Source organism: Oryctolagus cuniculus, chromosome 4, assembly GCF_964237555.1.
Source record: "Oryctolagus cuniculus chromosome 4, mOryCun1.1, whole genome shotgun sequence".
Taxonomy (NCBI): domain Eukaryota; kingdom Metazoa; phylum Chordata; class Mammalia; order Lagomorpha; family Leporidae; genus Oryctolagus; species Oryctolagus cuniculus.
Window position 1 is genome coordinate 17,989,907 of NC_091435.1, and position 18,550 is coordinate 18,008,456.

The following is an 18,550-nucleotide window of genomic DNA, read 5'->3' on the forward strand; positions in this document are numbered from 1 at the left end:
TCTTTCCTTGTACACCTTACATTCTTTATCTCACTTTGCCAAAGCAGACCAAATGCTGATATAGAGCTTTCTCTTATACAAAGAGCTGGGCCATTTTCAAATTAAACCTAGTTATATAGAACTCCCACTCCATAGTGGGATGCCCATTTACTAGCCTGTGGTATATATTCAATGATTTACTAGCCTATCACTTAGTAAATAGCCAAACAGAGTTCAGCTAATTTACTTGACTACAGCCGTCTTTATGGTAACACAACCAGGAATAGAACACTGACTTTTAGTCCATGGACTATATTAGTTTGCACAAGTTTAAATTGCTATATTGAGTTGTAAAGTACTGGCTTGAAACAGAAGGACATGTGGTTTTCTGTCAGGTAAATGTCTAAATGGATTTTTTGTATTTTCTATGTGGGTATCTGCAGTCAATTGCTAACATCTATCATCTACCTTTTATTTTCAGGAAAGTCAAGGTACAGTATTTCAGACTGCAGGATTGGGAAGGGGGTGGGGGAAGGAGGGCATGCACGCTTCCCTTTCAAGAGCAAACCCAGAAATTGAATGTCAGCATCATTCATATTCCAAACACCAGAACTGTATCACATGACAAATCTAAATGCAAAGGTGATTGGGAAATTCCAGACATTAAACAAACAGAACAAAGAATGCAAGGGACATGAAGGCAAATGTTGTCTCTACTAAAAAAGCTCTTACCTGGTGTCAATTTTAGGTATTATTTTCTGATACTTATACACTTAAAAATTGCTACAGTTGCAGATTAAGACTATTTTAGTGAGAAATTTATACCTCTAATATTTTGTACCCAATCCCTGATTAATAATATTTATTGCCTAACTGATTACTGAGTAAGTACTGATAAGTTTAAGAGAGCATGACCTGAGAAAGTAAAAGACTTCCTGTCAGGATAAAGAACACCTGTACCATCTAGCTTACCTTAGCATGAATTATATTAGAGCAGACATTTTAAATAAGATTTGAACTGTAATGCACATGATATATTGGAATTATCTGTTATAAAACAAATTGCCCGCCTACTCAAATGTATGATGTTTTGAACAGATTTCAATATTTTATTTAAGATTGGACTTGGTTCTATCTTCACTACATATCCTGAGTTTCTGAGAATTAATTTATTTGTTCATTAGTTTACCCAAAGATATTTATTGAGCAACTTGTATATTAAAAGGACCATTCTAGGTGTTGGGGCTAAAATTACAAAAACATCAATAAAAATTCCTACCTTATGAAGCTCATAACCTGTAAACATGTACTACGCATTTTATCTTGGAAGGTGGTTTGTTCGCTGAGGCAAAACAAAGCAGGGAAGAGGAATAGAATTGGGGTGTCAAGGATAGAAGACAAGTTACAGTTTTTTGATGAGTATTGGGGAAACCTTAACTGAGAAAAAATTGAAAAAAGGTTTAAAGGAAACATGGCAACTGACTATATGAATATCTAGAGAGGAAAAACAGTAGATGCAAAACCTTGGGACTGGAGAATTCTTGGAGGTGTGGTTCCCACAGTGGAGGGAGGAAAGATGAAGACAGCACGTGAGATCCAGAAGTGAATGGAGAAGTGGGGCAGGTATACAGGTCCTGGTGAGGATCCAGGCATTGAGTTTGAGGAGGTAGGAAAACTACTTCAAATTGAATAGTTAATTGAGCTGACTCAGATAAGTACAAGTTTAATTCACCTGTTCCACTGAGAATTGACTGTAGCAGAGCTAGCACTGAAATGAAAAAAAATATTTAAAGGAATATAATTCAGCTGAGAGGTGATGTGGTCTATACCAGCACAGTAGCAGGGAAAATAGCAGACTGTCCTCGGGTTTAGGATGGATTGTGAAAACACATCCAAAGTCTTTGGTTGTGCCCCAAAAAACAGAAAATTTGGAAGAAGTCCTGAAATAATTGTAATAGAATCTAAGTGAAACAGTATCTGATAGAAAACACAGGATAATAAACCCATGATAATTATCATTGTAGAGTGATGCTAGGATGATCCTGATCAGTGTGTTCAGTTTTCTCAGTGAGATTTTGAACCCTGCATGTGCATGGTGCATGTGTGTGGCCAAGAAAGAATAAACTTAAACTTGTTACAGCTATGAACCACTGTGAAAAAACAAGCTGGAAGTAGGGAGATTGGGGGATGCAATTTCAGGGAGGTTGTCACTAAGCTCAGTGAGGAGGGAACCCATCTATTTGAGTAGAGCACAGAAGGAGAAAAGGGAGCTAAGTGGCTTTGGTTCTGAAGGATTGGTTTTCTGGTAGAGAATGTAAGACCCATTTTGGGTCTCAGGTGTGTACTGGCATGGTAAGAAGACGCATGTCTGCAGCTGAGTGAAAAACAGAGAAGATATGAGGGATAGCATGAATTAAAGCATTGCAGGCGTGTAACCCAGGGAAAGGCTTTCAGATGTTAGAACTTCAAAATGCCAACCTTGAAGTCTCAAGTCACTGAATTGTTGTAACCCATGTGGGTGACCTGGTTCTTGACTTTCGCAAAGCCAACAGTATTTAGGGAGTAAGCCAGTGAGATTGGAGCTTGCTCTCTCTTTCTGCCTTTCAAATGCATAAATTAATCAATATTTATAAAAATGTCATGGAGAACATGTATTATGAAAAAACTATGAATGAATGTCAAATTTTTTGCACCAAAAATTTTTAACTTTTAATTCCATTTTCCATGACATTTTTGAAGTTTTGTCATATCTGAAGCCTGATGAAAAATCACAAGAGTATTTCTTGCCTTAAGTATAATATTTGACTTATGTTTAATCCAATCTAAATATACCAATAAGAATGTCAAACATATATTACTGTCATATTGTTACACATATCTTTACAGCTTATTTTTTCACATAAATTACATTGCTCATTACGTACTCAAGAAACTAGCTCTTGGAAGAAAATGCTTTTAGTTAATGAATATAGATATTACATTATTAACAGGAGAATATTAAAAAGGAGCCAGAAGAAACAGTTCAGTGTTTTTGTATTTTATCATGTTTCTAAGATAACTATGTTTTGACAGGCATTGTTATCTGGCCCTAAAAGTTTTGTAAGCAATGATTTGCTTAAAGGTCAAGAACATTAATATTAAATGTTGTAGCATAAATGAACTACCTGCAAGTAATTGAATTCCACAGTAAGATTAAATATAATTGATCATTTTCTTTGAAACATGGCCCTGTTTATTTTTTGTGCTAATAGCAAACTTCCTAGGGTTGTCTCACATAAAAAATGTGACATATGCACTGTATTTAAATTATCTAGTTACTTAGTATTCCCTACACAATTTATTTTTCCTCTTAAATGTGACATGAGCATGGCAGTGACATTTCATTTAATTTTTGATGTAAATATTCAACCATATGTTATTTGCTATTGCTGACAATTTGATTTGTTTCTCAAAAAACATACAACCACACACATATGCACACACACAGAAGGTACTTCAAAAAGTTCGGTGCGCCGGCCACAGCACACCGGCCGCGGCAGCCATTGGAGGGTGAACCAACGGCAAAGGAAGACCTTTCTCTCTGTCTCTCTCTCTCACTGTCCACTCTGCCTGTCAAATATATATATATATATATATATATATATATAATTAAAAGATAAGTCTAAGGTAGATGTTTGGTGCAGCATTTGAAATGCCATTTGAGATGCCTGCATCCCATGTTGGAGTGACTGGGTTTGAGTTCCATCCCCGTTTCCTATTCCAGCTTCCTGTTGATTCACATCCTGAGTGGCAGGAAGTCATGGCTCAAGTCCCTACCACCCTTATGGGAGAAAAAGATTGAGTTTCTGACTCCTATTTTCAGCCTGGCCAGCCCTGGCTATTGTAGGCATTTGGTGAGTGAATCAGGAAATAGGAGTTCTGTCTCTCAACTATTGAAATAAGTGAAATTTATCAATAGTACATTTATTTTGTTGTAAAATACTGTGAAATCCATACTTTTTTTTTTAGTAATACACTTTTCCCCATAAGCTTTTTGAGAATAACCCAGTAGGGTATCAACCATTAGTATCTCCTAACCTTATGTCTTTATTTACTTTCTTTCTAGTCAATTTTGGTTTGCTTTATAATTAGATTGTAAAAGTTATGCCATTTTCACAACAGAGAACTCATGTTTGAAGCAGAATTTGAACTCTGCTACTTGATCATTTGGTTTCAAGGCATATGACTCTGATTCAACTAACTTGAGACAGTTCAACTAATTAAACATGGCATAGGATGGCACATTGAGCTGTTGCCAGAAGATGAAATAAGCTATCTGCACCAGAGGATGGAAATGATCTTCTACATTGGTTTGAATGCTATAATTTTTGGCCTTTTGTGAAGGTAATTAAGCCTTTGTATCACTTTGGACTTGCCTCTCCATAGTTATCCACATATATAATATGAATCTGCATAATATATTCACTATCAAAATGCTGTGCCAAGATTGCTGATACAGAATTCTGGCAGGAAGGTTAAAGCATAATTTTTAAGGAAGTTGTCATTTTACATAAACACAAACATTTTAGAAGATACTCAGTGCGTGAAAGCATTTTAAAAGATGAGAAGAGTGCTTGTATCCAGCGTGAATTTGCAGAGTAATGTGATGAACTTCGTGGCTACCCTTGGAATAATGGAGCTACGGAGGCCAGAATTATATGTCAAGAGCGTAGTAAAGGAAATACTAATGAACAATGATGGAAGGGTATCCAGCTGACGTAATGGGTCTCATCCCAGTAATATAGGGAGAACAAATATCATCTTTCTCTGGGGCAGTAGTAAAATATTGTCGACTGTTTTGCTTTTTTGTTTATTAAATTTTTGTCCTTTATCTTGTTCATTCTTATCTCTGCTTTGAAATTGAAATATTCCAAACTCACCTGTAAAGAGGCTGGGGTTTCCTGGACACCAAAATCAGTAAAACTGGGGCTTGGGTTTGGCTCAGTAATTACGATTTTGCATAAGACAACATGATGCCCATATCACAGTGCCTGTGTTTGCCTGTGGCTCCTGATGGCAGTTTCCTGCTAGTGCAGCCATTGAGAAGCAGTGGTGATGGCTCAAATAATTGGGTTCCTTCTACTCACATGGGCGACCCAGATTTATATGCTGGCACATGGTTTCTACTTGGCTCAGCACCAACCATTGTGATCCTTTGAGGAGTGAACAAGGATCTGGGAACTTGTTCTCTCTCACTCTTGCTGTCTTTCGTTCTTACATGATAGATAGATAGATAATAGATAGATAGATAGAAGATAAAGTAAAAGCCCAGTAAAAAGGAAAAATTCTTTTTGTGTAGCAGAGTTATGTTGTCCTAACCACTCTTATCATTCTGATATCCTATTTTTTTTCTCCTAATATATTTCATGTTGGTGGTTTATTTCTACTAAAATTATTTTGGAAAAAGTAATCCCTTGAAATCTGTTTTTCATTCACGAAATTCTGGGAAAATCACATTAACAAAATTCAACTGTGGCTCTTCTCAAATCCAGCAGTCCTATAGCTGCTTAAACTCAGGAGAGAGAGTTAAGATTTCTTATTTGTGAGCTCCTTTGGCTCTATAAAATCACAAGGATAACTACTCCCACTCTGTTCAGCTTGTATTTGGCTCATGTATGCTCTCATAATTCTGTTACTTCCAAAGTTTTGGCAAGTCCTACACTGATTTACCTTCTACCCTCTAAAGAAATTCATGGTGAAACTAGCTGTATCTCCTCGAGTCTTTCCATGTACATTTCTACCTCAAACTCATTGAAACAGAGTTTAATGTGTTCAAATACCCATGGAATGTCCCACTTAAAATATCTTTTTATTGTGTTGAACTCATTGAATCTAAAGTAAACAAATAATCTCTCTCTTCATAACCATTTATCATGGCAAATTTAGCATTCCTGATGATATCATTCCTAATCTTCTAATATCTTATCTCCCCATTTTTCTCTATATCCTTTAACATTGTTGTTTATCCCAGTTAAATGTGAAAGCTCTATTGTCTTCATTCTAGAATGAATATAGAAAATATCTATGGTTAAAAAGTAAATTTTTGATTTAGTATTAACATTTTTGTTGTTTAATTTCTTCCGAACAGTTCAACAATGACCTTCTTGCTACAGAGAAAACCAATTGACTTTCAACTGCAATCTGAAGTTCTTCCTTACACAGTAGGCAAGCTCAGTAGATATCAGGACAAATCCAGAATTAATAGATCCCTTCAGCATCTCATTATACACAAAATCAAGGCAGGCTGGAATGTTGTGGCAAACAGAAGGGGGTTGTTGCTGACCGCATATTCCTGAGCGATTGCTTAAATGGCACAAATTAATTTCTCTACTCAGAAGCAAGTTGCCAAGTCAGCCTATGGATCATTCCAAGTTTAATACCTGACCCAGCTCATTTATAATAGTGTTGATATTTTTAATTTAAGAATTCAGGAATGAGAGGCCTTCAGTTACTCCTTACAGTTTTTGTAATGTGGCACAATGATGCCAGAACAATTTTTGAGTTTAAGAGCATTTTTTTTTCTAGCAGAAGAACATCAATAAGGACCCTGTCTCTCTCTGTCTCTCCCACTGTCCTTCATTGTGTTCGTACTCTTACTGTGGTAAAAAATATTCAGGTCTCTTTTGAGTATTAATACCAAGCGAAAGGTTTGCTGAAGGAGGTACCTTTCTCTGAAGGGAGGAGAGAACTTCCACTTTGACCATGGCCTTGTCTAAAAATGATCAGAGTCAGTGAACTCAGGGGGCTTCCATAGCCTTGGCAGCTCATGACAAGAGCCTAGGGTGATTACTGATGCCATAAACAAGAGTGTCAGTTGGTTAAGTCAACAACAGGAGTCACTGTGCACTTACTCCTCATGTAGGATCTTTGTCCTTAGTGTGCTGTACATTGAGATTTAATGCTATAACTAGTACTCAAAGAGTATTTTTCACTTTATGTTTCTGTGTGGGAGCAAACTGTTGAAATCTTTACTTAATGTATGCTAAACTGATCTTCTGTATATAAAGAGAATCGAAAATGAATCTTGATGTGAATGGAAGGGGAGAGGGAGTGGATAAGGGGAGGGTTGTGGGTTGGAGGGACGTTATTGGGGGGGAAGCCATTGTAATCAATATTCTGTACTTTGGAAATTTATATTCATTAAATAAAAGTTAAAAAAAAGAAAGTTATATCTGATACTTTTCCTCACTAGCTGTTGATTACCTTTTAATCAATTTCAATTTGTTTTCTCTTTATTCATAGCATTTGTGAATTTGCAATTGATATTTGCCATGCCAATTCAGATCTTCCTAAAATATTGTATCTTTTAAGCATGTTAAGCCTCTCCATAGAGGAAAATGCAATGAACCAATTTAATCCCCCCACCCTCCTTGGAAAGTTAGTGCTTATAGTAACTTCCAGCTAAAAGAAAGCAGAGGATGTCATAGGTAACTTGACCTTTCAACTGATTTGATTTTAGCAGCATAAAGCTATAAATGAATGTTGAGTTTTATTCTAATTCAGGCAAGGAAATGAGTCAGACAACTAAGATAAAGATGGGTTCAAAAACATTCAGGAAGTGAGAAACATCCATTTCCATTCTTATTGTTATTTGAAACAATATGTTCCTTCCTACTATAAACTTGTATCATTCTCAACAGAACACACAAAACCCTTTGACAATGGATTTTAAGACAGAAACCTGGACTCTGCAATGATTTTCATTAATATGTGTTTATATCTGGCCTTGAAATCACTTCATGAATCAGGACCAATTGATAGAAAACTGGCCCATTAGAACTTGAAGAAACAAAAAGTGTTAATTCCAATTTTGTCATGGACATGTTGTGTGGTCTAATTTTCAGAGTCTATCCTAAAACTACTTACCTACATCAGATTTGACTCACTCACATTTGAAAAATATTTGAGGATGTAAAAATCCCAATCCCCTGGGTTATTATTAATTATCAAGATTTCATTTTGTTTTAATTCTTTTTCTCAATAGAGAAATCCAACTCATGCAATGTGAAATCCAATTTATAAATATATTTTTCATTAAACTACAGATGAGATCATTTCTTCAAAATCATTTGATCAATTTTGAAATTTCTTCAGAAGAATTAGCTTATTAATATGACCTCATCCTTCCTTACAGTAACAATTCAATCCTTAAAATAACAATGTTGCCAGAAAGATCTTTACATAGAAGTAAACTCAAAAATAATTTCTGTATCTTTACTAGTTGCCCTTTCTTTTGAACTTCTTGCTGTTCTTAATGGTTCCTGTAGGAAATTATAAAAATAACTCAGGTTTTAATGAGAAAACAAGTCCCAAACAAGTATTCAGTGGTCACCATGTCCTGAGTAATAGTTATGTATGACAGAGTTCTGCTGTCCTCTGTCACTGGACATGGTCTTGAACTGTTCTAATCTGAAGCAATGCTAAGCAAAAGGAAACTTAAATTCAGGGAAAATTCTTCCCCTTTAAATGAAGATAGCATTGTAACTGGAAATATGATGGATTAGTTAAACAATGCCATCATGGATATCTACAAATACTGCTAAGCTTCCTGTGGCATACAGGTGAAAAGAAAAAAAAAAAAAAAAACATAAAAATGTTACTTTCAAGAAATGTTCCTAATCCTATGAAACTGGGAATCATGGATATGCTCAACTGAATCTCTTGATAAAGAAAAGTGAGTTTTGGCCGGCACCGCTGCTCACTAAGCTAATCTTCCGCCTGCGGCGCCGGCACCTCCGGTTCTAGTCCCGGTTGGGGCACCAGATTCTTTCCCACTTGCTCCTTTTCCAGGCCAGCTCTCTGCTGTGGCCCAGGAGTGCAGTGAAGGATGGCCCAAGTGCTTGGGCCCTGCACCCGCATGGGAGACCAGGAGGAAGCACCTGGCTCCTGGCTTCGGATCAGCGCAACACGCCGGCCACAGCGCGCCGGCCACAGCAGCCATTTGGGGAGTGAACCAATGGAAAAGGAAGACCTTTCTCTCTGTCTCTCTCTCTCACTGTCTAACTCTGCCTGTCCGAAAAAGAAAAAAAAAAGTGAGTTTTATTGCAGTATGGGAAATGAAATTGCAATACATAGTTTTGAAAGAGTAATTAAGGGGCATTGGATTATCTATAAGATATTTACTATTTATATTGCCAATGGCTGCATAAAAATCTTATTTGTGTGATATCTGCAGATATTAACAACAGATTGTAGAAAAACTTTGGAGCAATTCTAGTTAGAATTTCGCATTCTCAAGGAATTTTAATGGCTAAAAACATTCTTCAGTGATTTCTCACTTCAATTTTATGACATCTAACAGATTGCTCTTTTAATATTTCTTGTTACTGTGAGCTGTTCATTATGCAGAAGTTAACTTTAATTCCATAAGTAGCTTTTGGGAAAAATCTAAGTATCATCTTGCTTAATTATTTGCATGTAAAGCACTCTGGTGGTACCTTTACATTTATCCTCAACTCTAAATCATCAAATGATTAAATAGCCTTCAACACCCAATGAACTGGAAGGGCAGGCAATGTAGATAAACCCAACTTTCTAGGTAGATGCATCTACCTCCACCATGAAATGTGCTGTCTCCAATCTTGGAGAGGTCAAGTGTTATTTTAAACAGTGCTCCATCACTAGAGTAATTAGCGTAGGAACAAGACCATTTCAGTAAAACTTGTGCTCCATTGCAATTCTTTCTTCAAAGACTCAGAAAGAGGGGAATTAGCATTGATTTCTATTATATAGAATTATAATCTTTATCTGATGCGCAAAAAAAAGAAAAAGAAAAAGAAACTCATGTGAATTCCTTGGAAACATCATTTTCCTGCTCCTGGATGAAATAATTCTTGTTAAACTACTTGAAACTCACCCATCCAGAATTTTTATTCATGGGATACTTTTCCAATTCTGTCCCTGGACCTGTAGTCCTGATTCCAGACTCTTATTTTTGTGTACCTTTTGAAACTCCACAAAAGCCCACGTCTGCACTCTTCTGTGCAGCCTTTTCTGTCCCTACTCCCAGGTAAGTTGTCCCTCTTTGGCTTTCCTTCATGTTTTGCCACACATGTCCTTTAGCTTTGGCTTATCTCCTTAGACATTTATTTTGCCTGCAGTACTGGGACTCTGTCATGAGCTATGATCTTGAGGGTTCTTCAAAATATTCACGGAAAATCTGAATTATAATGTAATACCATTTTCCACAATTTTTAAAAGCCCATTGTATGACATTTTTTTCTCCGCTCTCTAGATAGAAGCTAGGAAAATGCTTAGGAAATAAAAACTGTAAATTATGAAAGTCAATTTGTGTATTAATATATAAAGAAAGAAATATAATTCTTTTATCTCTCCAAAACACATTGCTTCTACCTTGGGAGTTGTTCCCATTTTCTACTCTGTATTATAAACATAATATACGAGAACACATTCCTAGTAGCAATGTAAATATCGAGGGTTTATTGTGAGTATGGGCTGCAATCCACTGAAGTAATTGGAAATCTTTTAAAGGATTGTGTAAGCTAAACAGATATAGTCACACCCATGAACAACTTCAGTGGTGTGTTGGTGGCTGCCATAAGTTATTGCTGCTCAGTTGTGCACACAAGCTTTTGAAATGAGAGATTGTCAAAATAATGGAGAATATGGAGATTAAAGATTCCCTTTCTTAATCTTAGGAACAATAAAACATTGTTCTAGTGACACAGCATTTATGAATAATAGTTCCTGGAGTTTACTTAAGATACCATCCTGCTTTTTCCATGTCTACCATTGACTTGGTGGCTCAAGATTTCTTAGATTCTACTGAGTTCAAGAATGCCAATCCTAATCAAACTGGGGAAATCTAATGCTAGACCCTACTGTACAACAGAGTAGACATGCTACACACCTAAGCAGTTCACGTCACTTGGGAAAGGCATCTATACCTGTGACAGTACAACTCTTTCTTCTACCAGTTTAAGAGACTCCATTTTGTTTCTTGTTCATGGTTGCAACTCATTTGTCTCCTGAGGCTTTGAACTGATGATGACTTCCCTTTCTGTGGTATATTGGGCTAGGCTTCCTCTTGTGGCGCTGGCATTTCATGTGTGCTGGATGATGTCCCTGCTTCAATATTTCCCATCCAGCTCCCTGTTAATGGCCTGGGAAAGCACTAGAAGACAGCTTAAGTACTTGGGCTCCTGTACCCACATGGGAAGCCCTAAAGAAGATCCTGACTCCTAGCTTCAGAATGGCTCAACTCCAGCCGTTGGGACCATGTAGGGAGTGAAGTAGCGGACAGAAGACCTGTCTCTTTGCCTTTCCCTTTTTTTCTCTGTAACTCTGCTTCTCAAATAAACAAAAAAATCTAAAAAAATAAATGAAAAATAACTGTCCCCCGAACAATCATTTTTATTGACAATTTGCTCACCAATGTTTAATTTTAAATTAGTTCATAATAATGTAGCCATCCTCTGCAACTTTTTAATATTAAAAAATCCCTCTGCAAGCTAAAATAAGAATGACCCCAATGTGAACTAGAATTCCTAACCCCTCTTTCTGTGGTGTACTTAGTAGTCTTATGCAGCTCTGTCATCACAGATGTTAGCATTCTATCTGGTACACAACCATTGTGATAGACAGAATGTATATGCCCCTGTGAAAAATTCAGATGTTGAAATCCTAACAGCTAAAGTGATAGTTATTAGAATGTGCTGCTTTGGGAAGGTAAATAGCTCACAAGAGTGGAGCCCTCAAGAATAAGATTTATATATTCGCAAAAGAGACCCAGAGAGTTCCCTTCCTCTTTTTTTTTTTTTTTTTTTCTGTTGTGTGAAGATGCCTGAAAAGATGTTTTTTTCCAATCTAGAAGAAGGTCCTCACCACTGGATTGAACCTGAGTATTCTGGAACTCTGATCTCAGACTTCTGATTTCCAGAATTTTGAGAAATAAATTTCTATGTTCCTTCAGCCATCTGTCTTTGGCATTCTACTACAGCAGATTGGACTGATACATCCATTGTTCAATAGGAGATTTTAAAGTGAATGTCTAATTGCATCTGTGCTCCTGGTTCTTGTGGAATATTTTTATCTCCAATACCTTCCAGATCTTACTCAGGCTTTTACTTTTCTCCCTCTAATCAAACCCTGACACTTTTTCCCCACACATCACAGCACTGTGGTCTTGGCTAGGTATATAAGAGATTACTGAATCTTTGAGAGTGGCACCTGCTTTGTGGAAGTGATTGGTACAACTTAAGTGTCCTTCATCTCACTATGGTAGCATTTCCTAATCAGTGTACAGATTTTAACATCATCTACAGTTAAAATAAACATCTATTCTATCAGTGTGTCTGTGTTGTGCATACCAGAGGAATTTACAGGAAAGAGTTTGGATCTGTTTGATCATGTATTTTATATTGAAGTTTGTAATAACAAGGGTTATCTGACTGTTTACATTTATAAGTGCAGCCAAAAGGCTTTAAGCAATGAGACTAGTTAATTGAAATATATGTCTTAAAACTATGCCAATGTTATCTTAAAGTTCTAACAAAGCACAACCACCCACCACCATTAGGAGACATGATGCATCCTGGGTCAGTGTTTATCCTCATAATTTCCACCTCACTTATTCATACATAACAAAGCAGCAAGAATTTAGACTACCAATGCTAGATGTAGAGGTAGTCCAGGACTCGCTAGAGAACGAAATACTTAATATGTAGTATGTTGGGGGGTATTAATTTCCATCCTAGCTGAATTACCTGAGACAGTTCTTCCAGCTTCTGGTATCTCAGTTCTTTTATCTCTAAAATGTGGGACTTAGATTAAAACATTTATAAAGTCATTTTCATGTCACTAATTTTGTGTGTTTTTTTATTTTTTTTTATTTTTTATTTATTTTTTTTATTTTTTGACAGGCAGAGTGGACAGTGAGAGAGAGAGACAGAGAGAAAGGTCTTCCTTTTGCCTTTGGTTCACCCTCCAATGGCCGCCGCGGCCAGCGCGATGGCAGGAGCCAGGAGCCAGGTGCTTTTCCTGGTCTCCTATGGGGTGCAGGGCCCAAGCACCTGGGCCATCCTCCACTGCACTCCCTGGCCACAGCAGAGAGCTGGCCTGGAAGAGGGGCAACCGGGACTAGAACCCCGTGTGCCGGCGCCACTAGGCGGAGGATTAGCCTAGTGAGCCGCGGCGCCGGCCCTAATTTTGTGTGTTTTAAAACCTTTTTCATTGAGGTTAATAACGCATAACATAAAATTTAAATCACCTTTACATGCATGGTTCAGGAGTGTTGAACATTCAAATTAGTGTTAGATATATTTTCAGAACTTTTCTTCCCACAAATGTGAAGTTTTATACTCACTAAATGACAATTTACCCCTCTTCCAGTCCCTAGTAACCGTAATTCCACTTTCTGCTTCTATAAATTTTATTTTAGATACCTTATATAAGCAGAAGCACACAGTATTTGTCACATTGTGATGGATTTATTTCACTTAGTGTAATATCCTCCAGGTTCATACATGCTCTAGCATGTAATAAAATTTTCTCCCTTTTGTAAGGCTGAATAATATTCAATTCTGCATATATACCACATTTTCTTTACCCATTCATATATCAGTGGACATTTAGGTTGCTTCCACCTTTTGACTACTGTGAATTGTGGTGCTATAAATTTAAGTATACAAATATCTCTTCAAGACCCTGCTTTCTATTCTTTGGCTAAATGTCCAGATATGGGATTCAAGGATCATTAAGTATTTCTGTTTCTAAGTTTTGGAGGTTCCTCCATGTTGCTTTCCATGGAAGTTTTATAATTTAACAAACCTACCAATAGTGCACCAGGTTTCCAATTTCCCTACACCCCTGTCAAGATGTGTTATTTTCTGTTTTGGGTTTTCTGTTTATTGTTGTTATTTTCCTTTGTATAATGACATTCTTAATGGATATGACATGATATCTCATTGAGGTTTTGATTTGTGTTTCTTTTATTATTATTGATGTGATCAATATCTTTTGTATGATTTCTGGCTGCTTGTATGTCAACTTCAGAGAAATATTTATTCAATATTTTTACTCATTTTAAAAATTCTATTGATTTTTTGTTATTGTTTTGGGGATTGTAAAACTTGTTTATATAGTCTACATATTAACTTGCTGTTTTAGACCATTTTCCATAGCTATAATAAAATACCTGAGGTTGAATAATGTTGATTTAGCTCACAGTGTTGAAGGTTCAAGGGCAAGTCACTAGCATTAGCTTTGGGGAGGATCTTGTAGTGGATGGCATCACCATGCAAGATTATTTACGACTGGGAATAGTCACATGGTGAGACAGGAAGCTGGAGACAACAGAGGAATAAAACCTTCTCATGAGAAATGACCAGTGTCCCATGAGAACTACCTTTATTCCTTTCAAGGGCAACATCCCCAATGATCTAATGAATTCCCTCTAGGCCCTACCCCTTCAAGATTCCACCATCTCTTGAAATGTTCAAATAATAATCAAATCATGCATTTTGTATCATACACAAATGTACATTAGGAGCTGGTACTGTGGTGCGGTGAGTTAAGCCATTAATTGGTAGTGCTGGCATTCTCTATGGGCGCAAGTTTGTGTCCCTGCTGCTTCACTTCTGATCCAGATCTCTGCTGGTGCACCTGGGAAAGCAGCAGAGAATGGCCCAATGGGGGAGACACAGATGAAGTTCTTGGAATGCTGGCTTCAAATTATGATCACAAAAATATTCATTATCCTTATAATTCTTCATGTGTATTTCCATCTGCAGACTGTTTTCAGCCACCTCCCAATTATTTAAATTCATCCAGCATCCCAAAAACACACCCACAAGAAACCTTATTCTAGTTTATCATTCCGCATGGATTCATTCCCTAGTAATTACGAGCTTATCAATGTTATTTTTAATTATCTCAGTATAACTGTTACTGTTATAGTTTTATTTCCAAATGATGTTCGACAAGATGTAAGTTTATTCCTATGTAGTTGAAGGAAATCAAATGCGTCTTCACTGAAATTTACATGTACTGATTATTAGAGCAACAATTTCAATCAAAAAACTTTTCTAATAATCTGTGACTCCAATATGCCTGTGGTGGTGACACCCTTGAAGAGACAATGTTATAATTTAAAGGGCAGTAACATAGGCTGTCCTCTTGATTAAATTTGGGGCCAAGTGTAATGGTAGCCATAAGTAAAGATAAGCATCTAGTGTCATCAGGTGCAAATCTAAGACCAATGTATTTACACAAAGTTAAAGCAGAAATCACACCAAATGTTAATAACAGTTGGGGACAGTGCTGTGGTATAGTGGGTAAAGCTGTTGCCTGCAGTGCTGGCATTCTATAGGGGCGCCAGTTCAAGTCCCAGATGCTCCACTTCCTATTCAGCTCTCTGATATAGCCAGGGAAAGCAGTAGAAGATGGCCCATGTTCCTGGGTCCCTGCATCCATGTAGGGGACCTGGAAGAAGCTCTAGGCTCCTCGCTTTGGATTGGCATAGCTCTGGCCATTGCAGCCAGTTGGGGAGTGAACCAGCAGATGGAAGACTTCTCTCTCTCTCTGCCTTTCTGTGTAACTCTGACTTTCAAATAAATTAAATAAATCATTTAAAAAATAACAGTTATCTTTGGATTATAGATTAATTGGTGACTTTTGATGTCTTTTTTAACCTTTATTTAATAAATACAAATTTTCAAAGTATAGCTTTTGGATTACAGTGGCTTTTCCCCCCCATAACTTCCCTCCCACTAACACCCCTCCCATCTCCCACTCCCTCTCCAATCCCATTCACATCAAGATTCATTTTCAATTATCTTTATATACATAAGATCAAATTAGTGTATATTAAGTAAAGATTTCAACACTTTGCACCCACACAGAAACATAAAGTGTAAAGTACTGTTTGAGTACTAGTTATACCATTAATTCACATTGAACAACACATTAAGGACAGAGATCCTACATGAGGAGTAAGTGCACAGTGACTCTTATTGTTGACTTAACAATTGACACTCTTGTTTATGGCATCAGTAATCACCCTAGGCTCTTGTCATGAGTTGCCAAGGCTATGGAAGTGTTTTGAGTTCACCAACTCCGATCTTACTTACACAAGGTCATAGTCAAAGTGGAAGTTCTCTCCTCCCTTCAGAGAAAGGTACCTCCTTCTTCGATGGCCCATTCTTTCCACTGGGATCTCACTCACAGAGATCTTTCATTTAGGTTTTTGGTTTTTCTTTCTTTTTTTTTTTTCTTTTTTTTCTTTTTTTTTTTTTTTTTTTTTGCCAGAGTGTCTTGGCTTTCCATACCTAAAATACTCTCATGGGCTCTTCAGCCAGACCCAGATGCCTTAAGGGCTGATTCTGAGACCAGAGTGCTGTTTAGGACATCTGCCATTCTATGAGTCTGCTGTGTATCCCGCTTCCCATGTACAAATGCCATCTCACTAATCAAAGTGATCAGTTTCAGTTCACAATTGATCATAATGAAGGATTGAGAGTCAAAGGGATCACATAACCAAGACTAGTGTCTGCTAATACTAACTGATAGAATTAAAAAGGAAAGAATGACTTTTAATGTCTTTACATGGAATTCTATCTTTTAAGATTCTATAGTATCCCTATTAGTTGCCAGAAGCAAGACTACTAAACCGCTTGTGGGTAGCTGGTGGCAAATTTGTACTCCTGACATCCTTGCAGATTTTGGGGCCAGTGTAGGAAAACCTGAGTTCCACTGAGTGGAAAACATAAGCTAATCAATTATTATAAAAAATTTCATGGAGAACGCTTTTTTATGAAAAAACTATGAATGGATGTCAAATTTTTTGCACCAAAATAAACTTAACTTTTAATTCCAAGTCTCAGCTATTGACACACAACATCCAAGAGATAGGAAAAAGATTGCTCTTGTTTAAGGATGAGAGAAGCTTACCAAAAGTGATCTAGGTTATATTTATTCATATTTTATGGTCAACGATATCAACATAAACTTGACTATACATCTGGCTTAGCCAAATCAAGATACCGCCCACATTTTTTATCTAGTCATCAAAGAAATGCTATTTTTACAACAAAATGCATGCAATTGGAGATCATTATGCTTAGTGAAATGAATAGTCCTCAAAATACAAATATCACCTGTTTTTTTTCTCACTTTTGGTAACTAATATGGAGAGTACAAAAATTTAATGTATATGAATGAAATCAATATTTTGAGATTTTATTAAGGAAGGAGGAGGGAGGAAGAGAAGTATCATTATGTTCTCAAATCTGTATATATGAAATACATGAAATCTACTCTCTATATAAAAAACAAACCCTCCACTCCTGTCCTCTATAACAAAAGGCCACCTTATTTGCATAAATACCTGGAAGAAAAACTAGATAATTTATGCTTAACCATCACTGAAGAAAGACAGCTAAAAATTATATCTTGATGCCTCAAGTTATAAGCATTTTTCATATCTAGGCTCATGGCAGAGAGTGAATGGTGTTTTCCCACAGTATTCATGGTTGTCTTTTTTTATAGTAAAAACAACTGTTAGCATGACTACGTGGCTGAAGACTCGTTTGTGGATGAATTCTGGTTAATGTATGACAAAATAGATATGTATGAATAACATGTGGGAATTTTCCTAAGAGAAATGATTTGTCCTTCTTCTCCTCTTTCCTTCTTTTCTATTGAAGAGTGATGACATAGTGGATGCATTTACTTCACCGGGGCAAAACTTATATGCTTATAATTGCAAAATAAAAGATAGATCTTTGCCAGTTCCCTATTAACAGTGCAGCCCCAATGCCAGCCATGGACTGATTATATATTTATGAGTTAAAATACACTTCTATATTGTTTAAAAGACATTATTTTGAGTTTTCTATTTTTGATTTCCACATGTAATACTGATTACTAATCATGAATATTTAGGGGAAAAGCCAGAATGCAAACTATCAGTTTCTAGCTAGAGAAAAACAAATCTTTAGCCTCTTCTCACAACTTACTACCAAAAACTTTATTCCCTACATATATGCTCTAACTTTTCTGGCCACTTAAAATTGTGAAAATAATGAAACACTTCCCATGAGAGAATGATATTATCAGTTATAATTTTTATTCCAGAAGTCAGTGATGCATTAGAAAACATTTTAATTTTTTGCTATGTAGGATCATACTTTGAAGCTAAACAAAATATCTGTTGTTTTTTTTTTCACAAATGAAAATTTTATAATTTCAACAAAGTATATTGCACAAACATTAATCTTCATATGCTTTTTCCTGAATAGACTCAATGTTGATTTTGGTCTTGACAGCAAAACATTTTGCTGATTTATTATACCCAACTATGATATTTTACTTTTTTAAAAAAGACTTATTTATTTTTCTTGAAAGTCACAGTTAAACACACAGAGAGAGAGAGAGAGAGAGAGAGAGAGAGGTCTTCGATTCACTGGTTCACTCCCCAGATGACTGCAACTGCTAGCTGTGCTGATCTGAAGCCAAGAGCCAGGGACCCAAGGACTTGGGTCATACCCTACTGCTTTCCCAGGACATAGCAGAG